Below are 10,513 nucleotides of genomic sequence, written 5' to 3'. Positions count from 1 at the left end.
ATTAAGCAGTCTATAAAATACAAATTATTTCATCATGGTTGGCAGATGCTTGGGTTTTTACCTTCAAAAACCTGATGAACCCATTCACTGGAACGGCGTTGCATGAACTAAGAAGCAAACACACAATCGATCAGATATACATAGATATATGTACATAGATGGATGTACAATAGATAATTGTCAGAAATGTAAATTAAATTTGGGTTGATTCCGTGTAGAGTTTAGAGTTTACTTTCCCTAAAGTGCTGGGAATTAATCAAAATAAAACAATAATGATAATAGGATTGGAAATGCGTAAGTTCCAGCAAATATACAGCAACCAAGGCCCAAATAAAGTCACGGATGCATGTGTTGACCTCACTCAAAATAGTCTCTCTTTCTGTATCAAATTCGGAGAATTCCTGCAAAATTTCAGCAGTGACTTCAAGGATATATAATAAAATAATCATGATCTCTAAACGTTGAGTAGTCAAGTATAAATCAAAGCATGTTGCGAATGAAGTTAATCATTATCGTATACATTTTTGAATGAATCAGGACATTTAGTGAATTTAATTTACTTCGTTGGAATTGTTGGACTTACCTAAACATTATGTAAGTATCGATTTTAATGTGTCCCAAAGAGAGCTTAGGATTTTCTTAAGATTATTGGTAGCCGTAAAGCGGAAACATTTCCTCAAACCCGAGAGACGAAACTAATTTAATGTTGAGCTTGTGGATATTGAAGTGCGAATTTGACAGTTTCTGTCATGAGTTAATAGTAGCTTTGAGTTGATTGATTTAATAAATAACAACTAAGTATTGTACTAGATCATGTAGCACACTTTTTGGGGACCAAATATTGTATGTTGTGGAATCTGGCCATTGTTGGAGTGCTACAGTTAAAGGAAATGCTCCAAGCATCGAGAGCGAGTGCAATCGTGCGAAATAAATTCTTGCTGGAAGCGTTTTAATTTGTAATTCGTTCAAATTAGCTGTACATCAAATCAAAAATTCACTTTTTCGCCCATTCTGAAAGTGATTCTGGTGAGCTGTAATCAAAACAAGCTGATGGAGAGATAACAGAGGAATTGCCTGAACACTGTACTGGGCACAAATATTTTCTTTACAAAAATGCTGGGCATTCCTTTGAAGTGTGTCGCGTCTAGATCTACTTAGAGGACCTTTGTTTGCCCTGCTCCGACCTGCCAAACTTTTCCACTGACTTGCAGACCCTTGGGCTGTGGCCAGTCCCCGACCCACAGCCCCATCTGAGCTGAGACTTGTTAAAAAGGCCAGCGGCGGTGGTGGCGGTGGTGCCGGTGGTCCGGACGGAAGGAAGCAATGGAGGGGCGGAGGGCAGGAAGTTTTCTGAAAAATTTACCGATAATGCGTAAAATTCCATTAAATCGGGTGTAATTAAATGACATTTACTTTGGCCACATTAAAAAGAACATAAATCAGCGACTACTGCCTGCAAAGCACATTTCGCCCGCGGCCTCGTCCGGCACTGGACGGCTGTGGAGGGAAAGCGGGGGATGCCAGGACACAGCTGGGAAATGGAAATGGAAATGGGCACCAAAAAGTTTCTCCCCTCGTTTTGCGTATCAAAAAGCCAAAACAAATATGGGGTGAATAGCTTTTGGCTGGCCCGCGATGCAAATGGAAATGAAAGCGTGGATGGGGGGCTCATGGAGGTGAGAGCCAAACGACGCGGAATCTGTAAAGAAACCTAATTTATTGAAAAATTGTTTCTCGGGGTGTGCCGTCGTCGTCGTCGTCGTCGTCGTCTTGGCTTGACTTGACTCTCCCTCGACCGAGGGCCTGCTGTGACCTTTTCTTTGGCCTTTTTGTTTGTGTTCACAGTGTTATAAAGACAACATTCTACTACTTAATGTCCGTTGTACCACCCCATTCCCGTGCCCCAGGTCTCAGGCTCGCGGTGGCACTTGCCTTTGTGGAACATAAAAAAGTACAAAAATTGTGCATCAAAGAGCAAGTTTTGCTCCCCTCCTGCCCGACCGCTAAAAGCCTCCAAAATCTTACATTAAAAACGGAAACAAAATATTACTTTTAGGATGACCGCATTTACTTGCGCTTGCCCACAAAATTTAACTTTTCCCCCATAAGTATTCTATTTTCATTAGAGAACATTGTAAATCATCGTTCTGCGAGTAAGTGTATGAGCAGTATGAGCCGTCGAAAATCGATAGCCTGAGAAACTCGCAGACACAGCCCCGGCCAACCCTTTCAATCAGCAGCCTCAGATGTACGTCGAGTATTCTCCACGCGTCGATGGACAACAGCAGCAACACCCGGCAGCCGCCGAGAGAGAGATGTCACATCAATCGCATCGATGGACTCTGGCGTCAGTGGGGATAAGCTGAACCTCCAGCGGATGTGAAGGCAGCTCAGAGCTGCCCAGCACCAGCGAAATCTTTTCATATGGGAGCCACGAATGAGATGCCATTGGCACGTGGTTCGTTTCGTTTGGTGGTTAAACCAGAAACACATTTATACAATTATTACCGTCAGCTTTACACGTCTATGCGCTTGCGTGCAGACAACACGGATCTTGCCCAGCACTGCCTCAATGAAGCCTAGGGAATTATGCACTACTTAGGGGCCTCCCCCAAAGGGAGGATCATCGAAGGGAGGCCGAGTTGGATGTGTTCGATATTTGTGAAGAGCTTGTCAGTGGATTTTCGTGCAACAGCCACATCCTCGCTGTTGTCTGGAACAGCCACATCCTCGAAATTGTCTGTGGTGGAACCACAATGAAAACACATCGAAAAATGTTACTTTGTTCATTGCTGAAACTGAAACTGGTAAGGGTTGGTTTTGGATAAGTTCAAATCAAATCTACTGCAGTTTCGGGAACCAAATATCATCGTGCATATGTCATCAGTTGTAATTTGCTTAAGATAAATGAAAAGCAGGGCCACTTGACTAACAGAAAGTTGGGACACAACACAAAAAGCTACACCTGTGGGCCACACCCACCACAACGACCAGAGGATAACCGTCAAGTTGTCGCAGCTGCCATCGCTTTTGTTCTGACGCTGCATTATGCATTTGGTTGGACCATAATGAAACATAATGGGATAGCCACAGAGCTTTGCAAAACACGGGCATAACTGGGTTCGTGCTACTCCCACAGCCTCGCTTGCAGCATGTGTGGGGTGCCAGGATCCCGTTGGAACCACTAATGCTATCGAGCAGTTATCGTTATCCTCCAGTCGGCATTCATCCACTCCTTGTAGCTGTGAACTCCACAGCATTCCTTATGCAGTTGCAGACCACCCGACAGCGGCTTCCACTCCGGACACGAGTAGTACTTATCGATGCCACGGATCAGCGACGTTTAGGCTCCATTTTCGAAGACTTTGCCGCCACGGTACACGTTCCAAATGTTGCGAATGTTGCGCCTCCACATGGACAGACTGCACAGGAATGTCAGAATCAGCTGTGCTCCAAATATATAGATATTCAGAAAGTAACCGTGGGCCGAGAGCGACACTCAATCTCTGACAAATAGCCAGCGAGAATTGCGTGGCAATATGCAATTTTCTTGCTTTAACCCAGCCATCGATTAAAGTAAAAGGATTTTTCTTCCATTCCCTCCCCAAACAAAGTCTCAACAAAGGATACCAAGCAGATATTACGGACTGCTCTGTTTAGATTTCTAGTGTCTTTTTTTTTGCTAGATTTCGATGCTTTTCAGGCACAGTCTTGGCTACCAGAGAAGCAACATAACTTCAATTGTTCATGCCCCTTTAATTCGCATTTAAATTTGATAAATCTTCTACACATTTCTCAAATGTAAGAGTCCCACATTCCTTATGTACACCCCCCCACCCATTCAGGTGTAGGAATGTTTGTCTAACGAATATAACAATTTGTGTGTGTGTGCGGGTTTACTGGCAAATACACTTGAGAAACACTCCTCGTCCAGTTAGTGGGTCAGATAGGGTCAGAGATCTTTCGCTTCTGCTGCTGGTTAGTGGTGCTTCCTGCTTCTGTCTGTTTCCTGCTTCTGTCTGTTTCTTCCTGCTGCCAGTTAATCGCCCTCAATTGCCTCAAAAGAGTAACTTACACACGCTTTTCACGCACCAAAATACGCCGACAGCGCTCCCTCATTGGCAAAAGCCCACAACAATATTTGTCTTTGACCCTATTATTTACTAAATTACCTTTTCCTTTCGGCAAAAACCCACACTGCCACCCCACAACATGCCCAAAAGAACCCTCCCCCCTTATGGGACTCGGTCTGTGCACAAAAGCCTGCAAAGACTCGCTAAGGCACTCGTCAAGGCATCTCTGCAGGTGAATTTATTTCTTTTGCTCGGGTTAATCCACTACAAAAACAACAAACGAGCCTGAACTCTCAACTCTCAACTCTCAACTGAACTCAATGAAAGCCCTCAAACCACTGAGCTGCTCAACTACTGCGACTGCGACTGCGACTGCGACTGAAGTCGAACTCCAGCTCGAACTCGACTCTGCTGGCACACTGGGAGACTGCGAGAAGTGAGCAAGCGCTCCTCCCCTTTGCTTGCCCGAGGAGCTAAACGTGTGTGTACAAAGTGATTATAATTTCTTTAAGTGATTTCAGCTTTACCTCAAGGTATTTCGCCTTAATTGAAAACCGTTCCGTTAAATGGCTGCTGCGGCCGTGTTTTGTGGTTGAATGCGAATGCGAATGCTCAGCTCCAAAAACTTGTGCCACCAGACCAGACCACTGTGCGAAGAATACTCCTTCACCAGTGATTAACTTGCTACAGAACCTTTATGGTAGGTGGGGATAAGCTGGCAGGATACTTTGCACACACCATTCGGTGTGTGAATGGATATATTTGGCTTTTTTGTGGTGCAAGACAACAACCAACCTAATCATTGAATACCTGTAATAGTGGACTGAACAGGAAGAATACGCGGTCTCTGGTTAAGTTTGCTTTTTGCCTTCTTTGGCTACTGTTTTCTTAACCCTCACATAGTTGTTTGAGTGTTTCCTGTGGCTTCCAATGGGCACTCTTTCGAAAATACATTGAGCAGTCAGTTTCTGCTGATGCAAACAATTGTCGTTTAAGCCTCTCAACATCATTTTTCCTCGTTGAACAACATAATAATACATATTAAGAATTAAAGTTCTTTGCGCTTACCTTACCCGTTGTTGTGTGTTTTTTTTTCTCACAAAAAGGTGGAAAGAAAATATGCAACTCGAATGAAGCGCACCCTCAACCCACATCAACGGGTTCTCTATGGATTATGCAACCAGAGAGTAAAAAATAAATAAAAATTGTTGAGGGGAAACAAATGCTGGCAGTTTCAAGCGGTTAGAAGCTTTCTCTCTCCCTCTCTCTCGCTTGTTATACCCGGTACTCGAAGAGTAAATCGGGTATATTGTATTTGTGCACAAAGTGGATGTATGTAACACACAGAAGGAAACGTTTCCGATCCCATAAAGTATATATATTCTTGATCAGCATCAATAGCCTAGTCGATTGAGCCATGTCTGTCTGTCCGTCCGTCTGTCCGTCCGTCTTGTTGAGCGCCTGGATCTCAGAGACCATAAAAGCTAGAGCGACCAAATTTTGCATCCAGACTTCTGTATGAGCCACGCCCCCTTCCGCCTCCGCAAAAGGGCGAAAACCTCCCAAATCTACAATTTTGAAAACTAAACGCGCCATTCCGTAGGGAACCATATCTATCAGATCACCGAATTTGGATCCGATTGGACCATTATTATAGGCAGAATGAAGACATTAATTTGCAGTGGCTAAACCCACCCCGTTTCGTAGCTTATATTTGTTTTTTGCACATTCTCTCATTCACACTCTGCTTCTGCTGTGTGCGGCCACTGCCTCTGGCGCGAGTCTGCAGTGTCTGGTTCTATGGAAGAGGGGCGAAGGCAGGGGGTGTTGTAGATGACAGATGAAAAAAAAGTGTAAATTTTTGACAAACCACCGCCAAGGTGCAGATGCAGTACTGAGTTGTGACGCGTAAGAAGCGTCTCACACGCCCCTTCTCGTTTTTAATTAGTTTGCCAACGACTGTTTTTTCTACGGTCCAAAAGTTTGTTGTTTTTTTTGTTTGCCTGCGTGCAAGTTTTTCGATTACGGAATTTTGCCGGTACAAAACGCATTCCTGCATTGGTGGGAGGGAGGCATGGCATGTAGTTATGTGTATATTTTGGTCATAAATAAATGGACATGGCACATAGAAGAAGTGACCCTCAGCAAGGAGCACTTTCAGCCCGGTCATAATTCCTTGACAACGGTTTGCATTATTCACATAAAAGTTTATGGCTATGGCCCATTCAAGGAAGGCAATCGCCACGCCACGCCACGCCACGCTACGCACCATCGCCATCACCATCTCCGTGCCCATCCCCGAGCTTTAGCGTCCCGGTACATTTGCATTTTAAACATTAATAGGTGCATAATTTAAAAAAAGCTAGAACAAATGAGGCCGCTGTGGGCTAACAACGGGTTAATTAATAATTCCCAGCCTTAAAACCTAACGTGTACATTATTTCGGGGCATCTCCCATTCGACAAATGGCAACTCTTTAAAAGGGTTTACTTTACTCTCTCTTTACTGTCTTTAAGTCCCCCCGCGCACATCCAGTCCTTTTTTGCTTTTTGTTTTTTGTGTTTTTTTGCATTTAACCCGAGTTTCGAGAACTTTTTTCCTTTGTGTTTTTTAATTTTAATTATTATTACGAGAATGTCCAATAAGGCGCGCAGGACAGAGCGTCCTGCCTGGATCGGGCTATGGTCATGGTTGCTTCCCCTCTATTTTTGGATGACTCTGTGTACGAGAATGTATCCCCCTGACGAATGCGGGGGTATCCGAATCCGAATCCACATCCACATCCAGCAGGGCAAACTTTCGAGTCCCGGCAATTACTTTCAGCCTTTTCGTATGCCAGAGGTCCCTGTTCTTAATGAAGCTCTTCCTGCCATTCGCATCCTTTTGCCACCATCACATGCTAGCTGTGGATGGCTGTCTTGCATTGGGCTCTTATAGTCTTGGTCTTGGTCTGGTCTCGGACAACTTTACTCTTCTGTCGTCAGGAGATTGTCGTTTTTAATCTCAAGCGTGGTTATGACTGGGCTGGGGGCAAACACTTAGATGGTAAGGGTAGTTCGACTACGGCCGTGTTTGTCGGTCTGTTTTCTGTGGGGGTGCCAAAATGATTGCGAAATTGAATTTTCAATTTTATTTTTCGAATAAAAAATTCAAAAGCAAAAGCAACAGCCACGAACAGAAGCAGAACCAGAAGCAGAACCAGAACCAGAACCAGTAAAGGCGAAAGCGCTCTACCGTATCCAAAAAATATTTATTGCATATAAACTTTTATTAGAATTTGTGTTTATTTGCTCAACCTCTTTTCAATTAGAAACCAGAGAGAGAGTGGGCCAGAGGCCGTCGAGTCGAGTGGTTAAGGTCGTAAAACAAATCACAAAAAGTGCGAAAATATGGTATCCAAAATTAAAGAATTCAAACTGAATTTTCAACAGTAGAAACAGCTGAAGGTGCACCTTGTGATCTTTGTATGCAAGTATTTTATTTTCCAAGCAAGAAATGTATAAGGGCAAGGCTGAGGTATTTGACTTTTGTCCGCAGCAGACATGAGTTGGCACAATGGATGGACTAGCTCCTTCCTGTTTTAATTAATGAGAGTGACTTGTGGTACTGCGGATAGCCCCGGACTTGCAAGGCTTACAACAAATCATTCTACGCCAGACGCACACACACACACACACAGATTGTTTGCCAACACTTGGCCACTGGATTTTCTGCATTTATTACATTATAATACATAAAACATACATATGTACATATGTTCATACATATTTATGTACAAATGACAATGATTTGACGAAGCGAAACAGAGAGCTCTGCCCTGAAACAAAAGAAAATCACGCAACCCAACTGTCATGTCGTTCCAATAATTGAAAAGTCCCCACTGCCGATGGCCAGGCCGTGACAATCATCAATCATTTAGGTGTGTTCCTTCCTGCTTCTGCTCCGCTTGCTGCCCTGCTGTTGCGTGATGTTTGCTGCCATCCATCCCCCTGGGTGGGTCCGGAACTCGCACAATATTCAAACAGATTTCCCTCTATACATGCATATCCTTCTAAGTAACAGGATGGACACACACACACACACTAATTCGATTTAAGCCAGCGGAAGGTAAGCTTTGATAAATACTCACTTAAAGTTTTCGTTTAATAAATAAATGTGTTAATACAGTATTTCATCTGGAAATTTAGATCTTAACTGTTGTCCAAAGGGAACCAAAGGGAACATATAACAAAAAAAACATTGAAATATTAAAGATGTTGCAAAAAAATACAATAAAAAGAAACTCGAAAAATCGGACAACGATCAGGCAACTGTCTAAAACAATCAAATGCCACTTGCTTACTTCCGCTTAATTAATTTTAAACCCTAAATTCAGCTGTGCCAACAGACTTTTCCCGCTGCCACACTGCCACTGCCAGCCCAAAAAATGCCTCTGGGCCATTTACACATGAATGTGTACCCCGCCACCCCGCCAACCGAGCCCCATCCCTGGCCCAAGTCTCACCGAGTTCCGCCGGAAAGTTGTATATGGAGCCCACTGTGTTTGTCATTGAGGAAGCATTGCTTGGCCCTGTTTGTTTTCCCATACCACCATCATTATGCACAAATTAAAATCTAATTGTAAGCAAAAGGCAGGGGGCCACAAATCAAGCAACAAAGAGCAACAATACGTCGCTCCGAGCACCAGTCAGCAGTCAGCAGTCACCAGTTACCAGTCGGACTCCCTCCGGTGGGTGGTCAACATCCCGGGATATTGTATCCCCACCCAAAAGCTGTGCGTGTGCCCGGACATTCCTTTATGCAAATTAATTTCAATTGATTGCCCCCGAAACGTAACGAAACGAAACGAAACACTTTTTATTTTGACATTCCGCTGGCGCAAACACATTATCCTTAGATAAACGACATTTGCTTTGATGCCGCTCATGTGGACACGCAACCGGATGGATCCTGGCATAATATTGCTGCAAGTATTCCGCAATGGGTTATGCTACCCGGTGGAATGGGTGCCCATGGGACATTAATGCAATATGAGTGGGCATACAAAATCGAAGCAAATCCTTGTCTTGAAAAATAAAACTAGACAATTTGGCACATACTTACCACAAGCTGCAAGGGTTTCCTCAATGGGAAGTTACAGTCAGATGGAACGCATTCAGTGCTGCTTCAAAGAAGTGAACTTAACATACCGAAATGTTAATTTCCATCAATAATTTCACATTTTCATCACTATTGTGAAAACATTTCAACGATCATTTGGAGTATATTCAACATTTTGAAAACAAGACTAAAGTTCTTACTACTCTTCGTCCGCATCTAGAATGTTCAGCAGTTCCTGCAGCGTTCTTTTTCGTTCAATTCGGGTTTTGTTCTCATTTCAAAATCCACCACTTACAGCACTTTTCTGTCCAATTTTTTACAAATAAATTGCCAACTGTGGTACTTTGAGCTAATTAGTTGCACGCACTAGAAAGCAAAATCTCTTGTAAGGAAAGATCCAAAAAGGGAAGTCAAACAAAAATATGCAAGGAGACATTTAGATCGAATTTATGTATGTACTTATGTAGAAAAATAACAGGGGGCGCATTTCGCTTATTTAGACACAAACCCAGCCGATCGTTAGCAGCGCCATCTGTTGAACTTTTGGAGATGCTGCTGCTGATGATCCTGAGAAGAACAATTTCATACATGCTTAAGTATGTCACGTACTTGTCACGTACATATGTATACTGTCGTACGTATGTATTAAGATAATAATAATACATAATTACAGAAACATAATGGTAAGGATGGAGAGCAAAAATGTTTACTTCCAGACAATTTTAGTTAGTGTATAAGCAAAATGTTAAATATGAATGTATGTATGTACGTACACACAAATGTAGATTATTTACAATTTTTGGAGCAGAATCTCAGAAATTAGAACTACTTTTTTCCTGCGGTAATTCAAAATTCGGAACATTTTCTTTTAACAGAAAATGATAAAATAATAATACAAATAGTTACCATCCAGCCATAGTGTGTTACACATAGTGTACATATGTATGTATGTAGAAAAGCCAAGGCTGTGTAGATAATAAACAAAAATCTTCCAGAAATAAGATCCACAAGTTCTAGTTTCAGAGTCCAAAATGGCCGGTTCTAATTAATGTACTTTGTGCGATTTCGCTGCATTGTTTTTATAAACTTTTTTATAAACATATATTAACAAAATGCAAATAAAAAAGGTTTTCTGTTAAAGTAATCATTTATTTATTTTATTTTTGTATGCTCTTCTAGCAGATCAGAGCAGAGCTAAACAATTGGCAATTTTGTAAACATAATTTCAATGAGATATTCATATGAGCATATGTATTGCACATTTCGTTACCAGAGGCATTTACTTTTGTATGCTGCCATCCAAAAATACATAAATCCATGCTCCAATTAAAGCTGAAGAG

The sequence above is a fragment of the Drosophila guanche genome, unplaced genomic scaffold (assembly GCF_900245975.1).
Source record: "Drosophila guanche unplaced genomic scaffold, DGUA_6, whole genome shotgun sequence".
In the NCBI taxonomy this organism is placed as follows: domain Eukaryota; kingdom Metazoa; phylum Arthropoda; class Insecta; order Diptera; family Drosophilidae; genus Drosophila; species Drosophila guanche.
The sequence above is the reverse complement of the archived record's forward strand: the minus strand, read 5'-3'. Positions refer to the sequence as shown.